We start from the raw sequence: 16,676 nt of genomic DNA, 5'->3' as shown, positions 1-16,676 counted from the left end.
ACATGAAATGTACAAAGACATGTTGTGCAATGAATTCTGGTTCCTACATTACCGTTATAGGGAAATGAAAATTCCATACAGCTCATCACAAAGCAGATCAGTTCAACATGCATACATTGAAACTAAGTTGATATTTCTCCCAAACCCTCATTTGAAAACAAACTCCCCAGTGGATTATGTAAATCAGCTTATAGATAAAAATTCACATTTACAATGATGTTCCACATGAATACAGATTTTCTACTGTGGTTATATTTCATCGCATTTTTCCTAGTACTGTATTTCCACCAGTTGAGGAGGCAGCAACAAGAGGAAGGGCTTCATGGTGGTGGCACCTTGGTTTTATGGAAAGATCTTACTAGGTTGATGTGCCTGGCAGCAACACTGGTATCTTTCTGGTGCTTTTAATCTCCATTTTTATTATTCTGGTTCTAGTTCCTGACATGAAAAGGAAATCATTTTTAGTTTCATGAGATCCATTGTTCAAACTCTCACTGCTGGTAGCTGTGTAAATTTCCCATAGGTCTCGTGCAACCTGATGGTGTATCAGTTAAGGAATCAAAGTGTGTATAAGTGGCAGCTACTTTGATTTAATAGAAGAAATGGTTTGGAGCCCTTAGCATTCAGTATCATAGACCTTGGTTAAGACTAAACCTCTGAGTACATTTTCTTATCTGTGACACTATTGCAAGCAACGCTGAAAATTGAAAATTAACATGGTCAGAACAATCCTAGTGGCCCAGTTCACGTGTACTGCTAAGTAAAAGGAGGGCCTAGCATGAACAAGAGGTATGTAGGTTCCCGGATATAAAATTATACTTGCTTTGCCCCCTGCTCCAGTCTTGCTGCTGACAAGATGCTGTAGCCCAATGGATTCTCAACCACACTGATGTGATTCAGTAGAAGCCAGACTGCTAAGAGAACATTTCTAGAGCCCTAGACAAGCCTGAGCGAAAGCACAAGAAATGTTTTCAAAATGTAGACCTTGATACTGAGTGAGAAAAGTGGGAAATCTGAGTGGGAGAGACGGATTCTGACAGGTTTATTGCATTTGGAATTTGAAAGTGTTTTTTAAATTGTCTGAAGGATCAGGAAGGCTGCAATTCCTCTTTTTTATGTTTAAGTTTAAAGTTGCTGGCAACAGCACTCCCACTACAAAGAATGGAAGAAAGAAGGGCTTTGTCAGCTACACAGATGGTAGAATGCAAGGCTACTAGAATAACTAGCACTGCTTGCAATGTATGCCCCAGTCCTGTTAGTGATGATGAGATTAAAGGTCTCCGAATTAGTTTCAGAAAACTTGTCACACCATGGCTGTGAATTAGAGACCGCTTGTGACATTGGGTGAGGTAAAACTACTGTTATGCATTGGATATTCAATTATTTTTCCCTTTTAATTTGCACATTGCCAAAGCAATTAATCTGCTCTCATTAGTGATACCTTTGCTTGATTTGGAAATAGGCTCCACAAAGCCATCTTTGAAAATAGGGAACTTGTGCTCTGGTTTGATGCTGGATCCTATGAAGAAGGCAGCGGATAGCTCTGAGGGAGTAACATGCTTTAACAAAAGTTGAGCCTTTATAGGCATCTGCCCCAGACTACTTCTGTTGGACTCTGCCCTTTTGTGGATAACTTAAGATTCTTAAAGGGCCAGACCTCCATCATGAGGATGGGCATTCCTCCTGCATTCCATAGTCTCCCCCCTTCTAATATGCTCCCTGCCCTATCAACTTGTCCTATCCTTCCTGAACTCTAGCTTAAAAGGAGGGAACAGCTATAATCACTACCTGATTGGTTTCCATGACTGCAAACACTTCACTCACAGTGTATCACTTGAAACACTGGAAGAAAAAGGTAAAATTAAGGGGAAACTTGATCAGGGATTTTTGTTTTGACTTTACAGTTGAATTTGTTAGAAGTACTGGGAGAAATTGGAAACAAAAGCATGAGATGTTAACATTATCCTATCTAGGTGAAGTCAAATGATGATGTTTCAATAATTCTGCTGCTCTTTTCTGCCCAAAATAGCAGATCGGTAAATTAAATAGCAGGTAAAGGGGATGAAATTCTTTGATGAATAAGGGTTTGTTTATTTTTTGCTGGGGGGAGGGGGAATAAGTAAAATGAAACTTACTTTGTCTTGTTATAAATGAGGACAGCTGAAAAAGGAGAAATTATATTTTTGGCTTTGATTCATAACAGAATTAAAGTAAGTCCTCTTACTTTAAATCAGACGTAGTCAGTGTAGTGCGCTCCCAATGTGGGACTTGAACTCTCATTATCCCTTACAATTGGCCATGCTGGCTGGGAATGATGAGAGCTGAAGCCCAACAACATCTGGAGAGCACCTTGTTGGCTATCACTGCTTTAAATAGTTTATATATTGCTGGGTTTTTGACAGAAGGAAGAATGAGACAGTCTAACAGCTCTGTAATTTAGTTAGACACATATGGAGAATCACATTTCTAGAAAGCTTGTTATCTAGCCTGGTTTTCATGAGATGGCAGATTGGAGAAGCCCTTTAGCTTCACAGACATAAAGATAAAAAGCTGTAAACAAGGTCAAAAAGGGATGATATGCTTTTGAGATCACATGTCTCAAAAAATAATATGGAACCTGGCATCCATTCTCCTTTGATACGCTACAAAAGGTAATCTATACCCTGCTAGCTCAGAATGCAATAATATTTATGCTGGCTTATCAACATTGCCCTTTAGTACTAATGAAAATCTCCCTGGAACTGCTCCCAAGACACTTAAAAGCTACTGTGGTTACAGTCCTTGGCAGTATTTTATCAGTGAGCATCAAGATGCAGTCTATGCTACAAAGGGGCCTGTTCTGCTGAGGTGTGGGGTTTGCAAGAGGTCACAGAATTTCAGTGGACCTCCATGCACCAGTGTGTATTTATTTTAAACTGACCTTTTGGCTTGTTTCAGGTCATGGAAGAGGTCAATGGTCTACTCTACATGAAAACTGCAACCCTCATAGAGCAAGATGGAGCATGTTTGGCCAAAGACCCCCAAATATGCATTGTTCTGTGGCCAAGTGCCTACAACTTAATTTTGGAAGCTTAATGGTCTTGCTACAAAGCTCTGTTCAAGGATAAAAGCGTAGTTGCCTATTGCCTGCAGGGTGAAATATTTAATGCCCCTAAAATTTGGACATAAATCATGCTGACAAATTAATCTGTGCCCTTTTGCCAAGAAGACCATTTGATTCAATGAGCAGACAACAAAATTAATCCCTTTTCATGGCACGCTGCATAAATGTGCTAGATAAGTTTACTGTGGTGCTAATGGGCAAATTGTGTCTCTCATTACAGGATATGATGGCTTTTGGCACCAGGGTTTCAAATGATGATTCCATTTGTTTCTGAGCTAGCGAACTGATTCCGATAAACATTGTGGAGCAGTGTAAGGAAGAGCTATGGGCAAGGAGCCAAAGAACAAAATCTGAAACATAAAATGAGAGCAGAATTAACAGTTATTCAACACATGTGGTAAATCAATTATTAAAAAATAAATTGGGTCCTCCCTCAAAGAGGGCACGTGTTGCAGTGAGACCTGGAGACCGACCGCTGTGGAGCATCTTTCTGTTCCACCGTAGCCTTGCAGGGAAGGAGCCTTTCTGTGCATGATGTAAACAGCTTCTGAACTTGGTTACATGTTGACTCCTTGACATGTTTCAGATAAGGATGCTTGCAGAAAATAAATAATACACAGATCTAAGAACAGAATGTTCCTGAACTTTCCTGGTGAACTCATCACAAAGAAAGATAAAGAAATTAATGTAAGACAATGCCTGAATTAAAAAGGTCTGCTCGTTTACCCAGAGTTTAATTACTTTGCTGGTTTACCTTAGTGTAAGTGAGAGCAAAAAAACAAGCCAAAACCATCAAAGCCTTAGTTAGGTGTTGCACCATAGAGCCTGGGTCTGTCTAGTCGTGTGTCTGCTGTTGAGGTGGTGGGGAGGAGCCTTAAGTGGTGTCTGGCAAGCTGACTCCCCATGCAAACATACTGCAGTGGGACATTTGTTCCACCCATCAGCAGTGCTTGAGCAAAGCACATTCTCAGCCAGTTTTAAAATTTAATAAAGATGGAGGTGGGTGTTTTATTGGTATTAGGTTACATGAGCAATTACAATGGCAAACTGCTTCAATTTGCTGGGGGAAAAAAATCATGAAAGATGAGACTGAACTTCTTCCAGAATTAAATAATCCCTAATATTTCATTTACTCCTCAGACCTTTCTACTCCCCATACCATACCAACCCCTAGTGAGTGACAAATACATTTTTAAAAGGTAAAAATACTCTGTATTTAATGAGGAAAATAAATGATTCAGTGTTCATGGAATACATTTGTGTCTAGGAAGTAAAATGTTACAAGAGGAAGACTGGAACCATGAAGGGGGGAGCAGGGAGAGCTGGCCTAGAAAAATGAAGCCCTCATGGGTAGAATCTTATTCAAAGGGTAACTGATAAATATTTTCCATTTTCCAGTAATACATTATAGGCTGTGGCTTGGAAAGCTTTGAGACACTGTTGGCCCATCTAGTCTACGGGCTTCCAAGCTGAAGTCGTGAACTCTGCCCATTTTTAATGGCTAAATAGTAGAGTGGTCCCGCTGGACTGTACTAATGTAACTATAGCATAGGATAAGACAGACTCATTCCAGAAAGGAGCAACCTCTCTTAGGTTTCTTTTCAGCTTCTCTTTCATCATTCCCACTTCACAGGGTACCCTATTACCTGCCCTGCCTCACAATCACTTAACAGGTGCAGTACCTGTTCTTCTTTCTCCCTGCTGTGATTTCATGTTTTTAAGCAAAAAAAAAAAAAGCACTTCTAATTAAGCCTTAATTAGCTGTATTGACAGAGAACAAACTCATGATATATAGCAATTAATTGCTTCAGGGAATGTTGTTAAATAAATGCTAAAATGATTACAAAGTTAAGCTTCACCAAAAAGCTTCCTTCCTTCCTTCCTTCCTTCCCCCGCCCCCCTATACATGGAAAGAATGACTCTCACATTAAGTGTCCTTCAGAGTCTTCCCTTGCCAATTTATATTGATTTAGATTGGAGCTGTCAAACTTGCATTCCTTAGGTTTGGGGCTACAAATACAAGGGACTTATCAAGCACCTGGCAAGCTGCAATACAATTCTAGAGTGCCAGGCATTGCCCTTGGACTGAGCTTTTGATTGGCACAAATTACTATCATTGTATATAATAATAATAATAATAATAATAATAATAATAATAATAATAATAAATAATTTATTATTATTTATACCCCGCCCATCTGGCTGGGTTTCCCCAGCCACTTTGGGCGGCTTCCAACAGAAAAAATAAAACATAAATTGTGTGATCCAAGGAAATTTTGTGTGTGCGTTTTAAATTGCCCTCTCTCTGCAAACTAGAACTTTTGGGTGGCTTAATGATACTGAGAAATCAACAATCAAAACATTTGTGACCTCATAGGCACAACTCTTTGTTTCTTTTGCCTTATCCTGTTCTCTGTAGAAACCTGTAATTTTCTCTGTGGCATCTGTGGTTTCCTAAATATGCAAAATATACTATATCCATACATCCTGGAGAAGCAGTTTAAAATCTCCTTGTACCACAAGTGTCAGTTTAATGGTCTCCAGCCTACAGTTATACAAATGTGTCAAGCACACTCAAGTTTGGGTGCACTTTTCTTCACAAAAAGGTTTATGTTGGCATAAACAAAATGCACCTTTTGGGATGGAAAATAGTTATGCACTGCTCGTTCTGTAGCCATCTGGCCTTGGGCCGTGGTTTTTGAATGGTGGGATTTTCATACTCTAGAGGGTGTGGCTACGCATGCCATCTTTATATTGGAGAAACAAATTGTAAGCATATGTTACTCAAGGTGTGAGATGAGATCCTCTAGGAAGGTACTGGATTTTGCCCGGAGAGGTACAAGTAGAAACAACAGTGCTGGAGAAAGCGAAGAGAGAAGAACAGAGGAATGAAATCCAAAAAGACATCAGGAATAAAAGTGAAAATAAAGTCATGACAAAGAAGAGCTCTGCTGGAACAGTTCAAAGGCATATCTCATTCAGTATCCCGTGGCTAGCCAGGTGACAACATCTGGAGGGCACTTTCACTAGTACTTCTACATGTTAACTATGTAACTAAATTAAGGATTAGGAACTTATGGCCCTCCCGATGTTGGACTACAACTATCCTTATCCCTGACTATTGGCCATGCTGGCTAGGCTTGATAGAAGCTGGAATCCAGCATTTGCAGGTTGCACACTGGTTCTTTGCCACACAAACAAAATTAAGTTCATTTTTGATTATGGTATATAGTCAAACCTCATTGTGTGACCGCCTCCGTTTGCGACCGCTTCGGTTTCTGACCACCGTGGACCCGGAAGTGTTTACATCCGGGTTCCGTGGTGCTCGGATGCACAGAAGTGATCTGCGCAGCGTGTGTGTGTGCAGAAGCGTGCCTCAGGGAGCGACAAACTCGGGGAGCAACCGGCTCCCCGGAACCAATTGTGGTCGTAAACGGAGGTATGACTGTACAAGAATTTTCTTATGTATCCTGCCTATCAAAATTTTATTGGCATTCACAAATCCAGTGTGGGAATGAGATCTTGGAGATGCATGCAGGACTGTCCTCCTCACTAAGACTCTCCCATGCACATCAAAAGGAGAAACTCCCAGAACTGGTCTATCTAGGATGAATGGATAAACCTGCTTATGCTCAGGGTTCCAAACTGGATGAAATTCCACTTCATATGCAGAATGAGCCTACTGGAGGCAACTTTAAATTGTCAGGTTTTCAGGATCCTAGAATGAAATTGGAATGGGCCAGGGAGATGTCATGCAATAATATCTGAATATGGCTGTTATGTGAGACTAAATAACACAACATAGAGATATCCAACATAGTTCTTGGGCTCTTAAATTGCTCTGTAAACTGAACATATATGAAGCAAACTTGAGATCCTATTCCAATTTCTTAATAAGAATTTGTTTTTAAGAGCTACACAGAAAGAGGCCTAGACGAATGTAGAAATAAGAATTTTAAGGCTGAAGACTTAAACACACACACACACACACACACACACACACAAATTGTCATGTGAACTTGATATCTGGTCCCTAATCAGTTAATTCTGTCATTTTTGAAATTGTTGGATCTCAGTGCTTGGAAAGTTTATTTTTAAATGAACTAGTTATAGTTCAAGTTCATAATTTTACAAAAGGAACTAGTTCAGTACAAGCTCATCCCGCTGAAGTTTTTAATGCATGAAAAGTTTGTCCTTGTGATCAAGTGATAAAGGGACTAAGCATCCTGAGCAACAGCAGGTCCTCCCTATCTGCCTAATAAGCCTTAGAAAGTTGCTCCCACACTTTGCTTTCTAACTTTCCATCTAGATTGACCCATTGACTTACTTTTGTTTTTAAAATGAAAGGGTCTGGGCCTTCTGCTGGGGGAAGGCAGGAGGGAGGGAGAGGGAATGTATGTGAAAATGAACTAGAAATAATTTGGATATTATCAGTCCCCCAAGAATCTTGATTATTTTTGCTGGTTTGCTGGTTAGCTAAAGATATTCTTCTAAGTAAGTGCAAATCCAAGCATGCTACAACCCCTCTGCAGGCATTATAAAATTGAAGGCATGTTTCATGGGACCATACATACCACCCCATTCAGCAACAAGGTCTGAAGCGGTCTTACAAGTGTATTCACTAGAACATACTTACAAGCATGAAGGGTCCCTGACTATGAGGTGGAGTGTAAGTGTGTTCATGTAAATATGTTTAGAAGTACCTTCAGACTTTACAATTGAGTGAGGCCTGGTTTAGTGTGGAAAGGGCAGACTCAGTTTGCATGATCCTATGCCTCGCACATACTGGTACTTGCAGGTTTATAATGCCTGAAGAAGGCTTAAGTCTGGATCCAACTCTAAATTTAGATTGTGTTATGTTAGCTACTATGGATTCCCCCCCCCCCCCCGCATAACGGCTTGTAAAAGGAAACTAGCAAAATTCTTTCTTCAGAGGAGAAATAAATCATACAGTTGCTGATCCAGAATCTAACTTTAAGGGTCTGATGAGATCTCCATTACTTTCAAAAATGTCCTCCCTTTGTTACTGCTATGTCTAGCCTGAATAGAAAAGTGATGTTTTATTCTATTGCTGTCATAACAGTCATTTCTCATGTAATAGAAATTCTCAAAGTAGCAGTAGGGGCTTTTGCTTTTGCTATTGGTAGGATTGCTGCATATGTTTCTCTTTTGAGGTCTTTTGAGTTGCTGCATTGTGTACAGTATACACATTAACAACTTGCAACTAATTTACTGATGCATGCATTCCAAACATCTAAGGCAAAACCATCTGAGCAATAGCAGTGTTAAATTACTTCTGTATGATCCAAGCAACACTATAAAAAGCAGAAAAGAAATAGTATGGGAAGTATTGGTGATTACTTCTGTCCTTCTGAACTGGAAAATACCATGTTCCCCCCCAAAGAGCAGGCCTACCCAACTGAGCCACCATTTTGCACAAAGTAAAATAAGTGGTTCATCTTCCAAGCTTGAGGTCTGCCCACCCTTGCCCTAGCATAACAGTAAATATGTAATAGCTGATCAAAGATAATAATAGTAAACTATTGTTTGAAAAGCTAAGAATGCAAAGTACAACCTTGGGTTGATTGTAAGACTAACGATTGACTGGGGCCATCTCTTTAATTGTCAGTTGGCATGTGATTATCAACTTTTAGCTTGGGTTCTGGTTTCATAAACTTGGCGAATTCCATGAAAAACTGAAAATAAAATTAAAGCCTGGTTACAGTGTCTTTACATTTACATGCTGGGTTTTGTTAAGAGAAGATGAGCCATCTTTCTGCCGAATGCAAATTGCGCCCTGGCCCTAACAGTGAACCAATGAAAATTGTGGAAGAAGCAATTCCCTTCCCACCTCATCTTCAGCCTAAAAAGTCATAAAGATAATTTCACTTAAATGAATTTGTTTATAGAGCATTTGCATTGATTCAGACTTTAAGCTGTTTAACAGACTGTTTTGCTTTTAAGGTGCCAAACTCATTTTTTTCGCTGACATGCAGGATTTTATGATGTGATTGACCACATCTGCCAGTTGTCAAGGTCCAAAAGATGTTCCAAGTTGGCAGTCCCCAAAGAACATGAATAGATCAATCTGAACAGAAGGAGAGGATCAGGCAATGGGAAGAGCCAGAATCCACTCAATTAATAGGCTTGATTTTTTTTTAAAAAAAAACCTTGACCAGAGAAATGCTTATTCTGTGAAAACAGAATCAAAAGTGGCTATGTGGATTGATCATACTTCATTTCCTTTAGCATTTTGCTTTTTATTTAATTTTCTAAGATAAATGTGTATTTGTGGCAAAATAAATAAAAATTCAAGTGCTTGGGTTTATTTCCACCACTGCTCCTAATCCATATAAGGAGTATATTTAATGTTTGAATATAAACAGTGTGCACAGTTAAGGCATAAATCGGGTCCTCCCTTAAAGAGGGCACATGTTGCGGTGAGACCTGGAACCCGATCTCCTGTGTTGTGGGTGGGTTCGATTGGTCAGCCACAACACCCGATTGGTAGGTCCCTCGTTGCTGGGTTCAATCTGGCCAACGGAACGCAGTCCAAACGGATCGAGGGACCTATATATGCCCATGCACATGACCCAGAGCTTCCTCTTTCGACACGTGCATTCAGAACACCCGCCCACCTCTCCCTAATTTTAGGGCTTTTGCTCTTGACCTTGCTATGCAGTTGTGTGTCATCTGTCATTGGGACAGGGGCACGGCAGGAATTTCCCCCACTTGACTGATTGGCTGGTGCCATTTGGGTTTTGCCTGCCACTTAGCAAATTGTCACAACTTGTAAGGTTGCAGATAGGCTCTGGTTCAGGTGATGGGGTGGCGGAAGGGTCTCCCTATCCCTATGTGAAGTGTATTTCGTTAAAGGAATCCAGGGACTCAGATGGTGTGGTCAACCCCTGAGAGGGTGTTGTGCCCATGCCTGGACTATTTTCCCTTTGACATGTGTGCACATCAGGGTAAGCAGGTCTGTCTGGGAAGTGGGCTGTCTCTGGAAGATGTTTGTTCATGCAGAGTGCCTGCCCCCATTTCACCGCAACACTGGGGAGTGCACTGACAACCTTTCAGCATATAGCCAGTGACTTCCCTCTGACTCAGTCCCTTTAATGGAGAACCCTGGGATCGCCACCGCGGGGGACGCACATCACCGCTTCATGCACCCCCTCACCATTTAGGGAAGATAGACTAAAGACCCAAGGCCTAAAAATGCCAAAGTTGTGACATCTGCTACAGGAAAAGCAAAACCTGCCAATGCAGTGAAATTCCTTCCCGCTCCCTTAACAGCAACCTTCCTAAGGCTGTAGCAGCGCCCACATAGGCTACCTGTAAAAGAAGTTAACCTGTGCGCTCTCAGGTAGGCTCCACTGCTTTTATCTACACGAAGAGCTCCGCCTCCACCCACCAGATAGGTTCATTAGAACGGAGGTTTGGTGGGAACCTCAAAGCGCTGTGACGTGGGGAGGCGGACCAGGAACTTCTGCCGTTGTCTCAGGGATCAGGGTGCTGCATATGGCCACGCAAAGGGCACCTTCCGGTTGATGGGAGAGTGGCCATTCTGCATCCGTCAGCACTAAATAGCTTTGGTATAGTACTTGTTTGATATGTTTTGCCTTGTTGCTGCCTGACTCTATTGTTACAGAACAGTTAATGGATCTCAAAAGCTAGAGAACATCGCCTAACCACAATTTGCAAGCTTAGGACACAAAGCCATTTGGAAATGGCTTCAAAACCCATATGCTTGATGCGTCCAGATGACTGTAATTGGAGAATGCAGTACACAGGCACTTCATGTGAAGGCAAAGTCAGGCCAGATATGCATATTCAGAGTCCAACTAAAGCTCAAAGAAACAGGCCTGTAAGAGCTTAAGACACATGTTGTGCTTTGGCCTGGGAAGCGGACAACAGTTCAAAGGAATATGAGACCCCTAAATAATGAATACAGGTATGAGGTCTCCATAAGTCAGTCAAAGACAAATATTTCCCAGATATGTTCTCAATGAAAAAAATGCTTCTTACTGTGTGATCACATTCAAAAGCAAAGTGCAAAGTGAGGCCTCTTCCCCAAAGAGTCAATTATGTCCAGGAAGAAATGAACAGATGTTGTGTGTGCACTGTACAGTTCATAAGTGCTTCTTGCTTTATTCCCTTATAGGCTGATGTGGATATAATATTGGGGTTTAATAGTATTATTGCAAATGCCCTTTTATAGATAGTACCTCTAATAAAACATAAGCCTGTGGGGCTCCCAAGCACACCCAATTATCTTAACCCACATTTCTTTATTCATTTCAGAGACTGAGCTCTCTAAAGGCAATTGTTGTGAATGCCCGGCACTGAGGATCTTACATTTACAATGTAAAACTTACTGTAATCACTACACCACCCAGCCTCTTCACTATCCTGAAATATTGCCCAGAAATTTGTGCTTTTCTTTTTACCTTTTTGTAAAAAAAATTTTTTTTACAGGTAACAAACTGCATCATGAAATTTAAAGAAGTGCATTTTCTTGCAGGTTTTCATGCTTCATTCCACATATTAGATAAATTTGGTTCACTTTGAAATGAAAATGAAATGAGATCTTCTAGCATTTTTACAATGACACCAGATAATTTACAGGATAGGTGGTTTCATCATTGCCAACAGCTTCAAACCCATGTCCACAACCACCTGACTGATGCTGATACTGCACCAGTTGCACAGCTGGAATCATCTGGAACATAAAACAGGTGTTTTTTTTAAAAAAGACAAGTGCATGGTGAAAGTGAGTTGAACACAGCTGCTGATGTGGAAGTAGGTCAGATGCTGGGGTTAGCAGCATCAGGCTCCAATCAGAAAGAGAACAAATTGAAAATTAAGTTGGCTTTTTACCCTTTATTTTTCACCTGGGCCTTGACACATGTGTCCATGTGTGTATCTATATATCTGTCGCCCCTCTGCACTATACATTTAAAGCAGTGCCAATTGAACTGTCATGGATTTCCCTCAAAGTATCCTGGGAACTGTACTTTGTTAAGAGTACTGAGAGTTAGGAGACTCCTATTCCTATCAGAGTTCCCTGGGGTGTTAAGCTACTCTTCTCTGGTTCCAGAAATATGTATCTCTCTCCTTCTCCCCATCTATCTGAAAGTTTATCTCAGCAAATGCACTCAAAATGCATTGGAATCCCAGGAAGAGTTTTAGATCTCACTCCAAATATAGGCTCTGTTCTGTTTGATGTGAAGAGGAAAATTCACTTGAATGCTAAGCTGTTGCCGCATCTACAAATGGAGCCGATCTAGGTAATTTGTTTAGGAATATGTTGCCGGAAACCGGATGTCAGACTGAACAGAGCCATTAGCTCTGTAGGAAAAAACTATTATCTATGTTCAAGTTATGTACAACACCATTCATCAAGTCCACACAAAACGGAAAATTGAGCTCTTTTAAATGAATTGCTAAGCTAATGAGAAAGATTGTGCTTTCTGATGGGTTTGTTTGTTATATATATATATATATATATATATATATATATATATATATATATATATATATAACCATAGGGGTAAAAACAGCTTTAGAGCCCCCTCCCTTTTGCACAATAATGTTCTAAGAAAATCGTTCTTTTGATGCCTTGATTTGAAACTCATGCTTCTCATTATCACAAGCTGCAGGGCGCCTGAAGATCTGTCACTGAGAAAGATCTGCTGTAACTGGAAGAACAGTGTGAATCCACCGCATGGTTGTGTATGCAGGCCAAAAGCAAATGAGTGAGAGAAGCAAACGATTGATATCATGCGTCTGTTCATGATTTAGTATAAAATAGAGTAGCTTAAAAACAGAGTAGCGGTGTGCTCATCTTCAGGAAGCTGGCAATCCTAAAAGATTGTCCAGTGTTATAGGATCTTGTCTTTCCATTTGAAAATGTTAACTTATTTATTTCTTCTCTACATTTCTAGATGGTGCTGAGCTACAACTCCCCCATCCCTAGCAGGCATAGCCAATGGCAAGGGATGCTGGGAGTTGTAGTTCCAACAACAGACAACACGGTGATGTTGGCGAAACAATGAAAAGGTAAACCACCGTGAGGTGCAAATATATGTATAAACAACCTTCACATATACAAGGAGATTCAAAAATGTGTGCAAAATCTCATGCTTGAAGTCATAAAAGTCCAGTATAACGTGCAATAATCAAGTCCGACAATAAAGTGCTATGATGTATCATGCGTTCTTATCTCTTCGCATATGTTCTTATCTCATCCGACGGGTGGCCAGCTTCTTGCCCATTTCACAGGAATGGTTTCCTCAGGGGGGCGGACTCTTTCAAAGGTTCATGTGTGAAGGCTTAACAAGACTGCCAAAGCTCACAATTCTCAAAGATCTGTACATCACCTTCATAGACCTGACTAAGGCCTCTGATCTTGTCAGCCGAAAAGGACTCTTTACACTGCTCAACAAGATAGGATGCCCATATAAGCTTCACAAGATTATTGTGTCTTTCCATGAAAACACGCGTGACATTGTGGATATTCCTCAGGTGCCTTCCCTATAAAGAGCGGCATGAAACAGGGCTGTGTTCTCTCCCCAACTCTCTTTGGCATATTCTTCTCCCCCCGTTAGTCTCATATACCTCCAGCTTGACTGAAGATGGTGTTTTATTCCATTTAAGGAGCAAGGGGGGTCTGTTCAACCTGGTACATCTCCATGCCAAGACAAAAGTGTGGAGGGTCCTTATCCAAGAGATGTTCTTTCCAGATGATGCAGCCTTGGTAGCACAACCAGAGAAAGCTCTACATAGACTCATCAACCATTTTGCCCAAGCTTGCAGGGAGTTCGGCCTTACCGACAGCCTGACGAAGACCAACATCCTTGGTCAAGATGTTGCCAGCACTCCACGGATCAGCACTGGTGGCCACATGCTTGCGGTGGTAGATAATTTTGTATACCTGGGTTCCACAATAACTAGCAACCTCTCCATCAAAGCTGTGGTGGAAAAGTGTATTGGCAAGGCAGCTACAGCAATGGCTCAATGCTATGAGAGAACATGCATTGCATGAGGAAGAGGACAGAGGTCTCTGAGGACAGAGTCTCAAAGATGTATGTACTTTCCCAAGCACAGGTTCCCAGCATATTCACACTCCTGTCTCAGGGAAGTCTATGCTGGCTTGGTCATGTTCACGGAATGGAGGATGGCAGTATCCCCAAGGACATGGTCTATGGGGAGCTGGCTTCAGACACAGGGGCCATTGGCAGACCAACTCTGCATTTCAAAGATGTCTGAAATGTGACATGAAGGCTGGCAACATCAATACTGCCATGTGGGAATCTCCTGCAGATGACTGCAGTGCCTGGAGACAGGCAGTCAGGTCATGATGCATCCATAGCAGTGACCAGAGGATAGATGACCACTGGGAGGAGAGCAGAGAGAAGCAATGTCATGGTGCATCTGCAGCAGTAGACACCTTCATCTGCCCCAGCTGCAACATTGGTCTTTACAGCCACAGCAGGCACTGTAACCTTCCAACAGCTTGGCTTCACCTCCAAAGGCGCACTCTTCCATTGTCTCCCGAGACAGATGGATAGCAACAATCTGGAGGAGAGAAAGAATAAGATTTTGATGGTAGGGCTTTTGGTTACTTCAGCTCCCAAAATTCACCTATATCCAACATGTTTGTTGTTCTGTAGTTACTTTGCATGAGATGCAACTGTACAGTACTTGTTTCTTTTAAATAGTGGTTGACAGATTTCAAGACAAACCATGAGATTATGTGCTATAAAGTTCCAATGGCATTTAAAGCTACGTTAACAAATACATTGTTATACTGTATACCACATCCCTGAGCCAGCTGAAGACTGGTTGTAGTAATTTTTTTGGGGGGGGGGTATAGCTTCCAGTACCAAAAATGATAATTTCCATGTCTGCAATAGTGTTGAGCCAAGACAATAGGCTGATGATAGAACAGTGATCTAACTTGGTTTAAGCCAGCTTCCATGATTTTCCTATATGTGAAAACGCCCTCTTTACAAGAGTCTTCAAAGAACAGAACAGTCTTCAGGAACAACAATGGAGCATAAATCAGAACTCTCACTTCTTTCCTTTGCCAAATCTGTTTTGGGTCCTGCATTGCCATTCCTTTCTGGTTGTAAGTCAATCAATTAATTTAGCCCTGCATGACTGCCAGCTGGGGCCACTGAAACAAGAAGTATGTTACTCAGCTAATGAGGGTTTTATTTTATGAGTTTCTGCAGCTTGTTCCTTTCTTTGCCAGCTCTAATTGCCTTCGATTTTTCTTTAATGCTAATCACTGGCATAATGATTATATTTTCTTTCTAATTTACACTCCTTTGATCTCTTGTATGATCAGACTGCAACCCCAAGAGGACTTTACCGATTCATTTAAAATATCTGAAATTATGAGTAGCTTTAAACCAATATAATACTCAAATCACTGCATGCTATTTCTTTGTGTTTCCTGTGTTTTTCAATTAAAAAGATACCTTAAATATTTGTAAGACCCTTATAATACTGTTTAAAGTGGTAAAGAGTATGGGATTGCTCTTTTCTGAATTTTAGATGTATTTCTTGTTTAAGCACAAACATACATTTGTTTTCATTATACAATGCAAATTAGGGTACTTTGAGTTCACCCTTAGGGAAACCATTCACCATGGTTTGATGGAGAAAATATCATTTGAATAAAATAAAAACCAAGTAAATAGGATAGGGGCTTGTGTGCTGATGGGCTTGATCTTAAACAATGGAATTTTTCCAGTCATTCCTGTACTTTCTTTGCAGAACTGCATGCAGAATTGATAGTGATCTCCTGGAAAAATAAAAATTCAAATGATGAGACAGGGACTATGAACAGAATGAGGCAAAAACTTTGATAGTGGGTCAGACACACATATATGAGTGGTGCTGTAGTCTAAACCACTGAGCCTCTTGGGTTTGCTGATCAGAAGGTTGGTGGTTTGAAACCCCGCAACAGTGGTGAGCTCCTGTTGTTCTGTCCCAGCTCCTGCCAACCTAGCAGTTTGAAAGCACGCCAGTGCAAGTAGATAAATCAGTACCGCTGTGGCGGGAAGGTAAATGGCATTTCCATGTGCTCTGGTTTCCATCATGGTGTTCCATTGTGAAGCAGTTTAATCATGCTGGCCACATGACCCGGAAAGCTGTCTGTGGACAAACGCTGGCTCCCTCGGCCTGAAAGTGAGATGAGCGCCGCAACCCCACAGTCGCCTTTGACTGGGTTTAACCGTCCAGGGGTCCTTTACTTCTTTTTTTAAAAAAAACCTTTTATATTTATATAAATGAACACAGAAACAATAGATCAAGCCAAGGCCACAAATCTTGTGGTAATATCCACAGAACTGAGATATAATTCTGTGGCATGTACGTGGCCAACAAATAGGCTAGGAAGTGGAATTAATGAGGGGAAGGTAGCCAGAGTACATTTCTCTGGTGGAATGTTTCAGAAGTAACTTCAGTCAGCAAGTAGCTAATTGACCCAAGACTAGAAGCGAAGCCAGTCATGACATGCCTTCTGAAACCATTTGCTGAATATTTTAGGAAACACAACAATCTT

Source organism: Zootoca vivipara, chromosome 9 (genome assembly GCF_963506605.1).
Source record: "Zootoca vivipara chromosome 9, rZooViv1.1, whole genome shotgun sequence".
NCBI classification, from domain to species: domain Eukaryota; kingdom Metazoa; phylum Chordata; class Lepidosauria; order Squamata; family Lacertidae; genus Zootoca; species Zootoca vivipara.
This window is presented reverse-complemented; position numbering follows the sequence as displayed.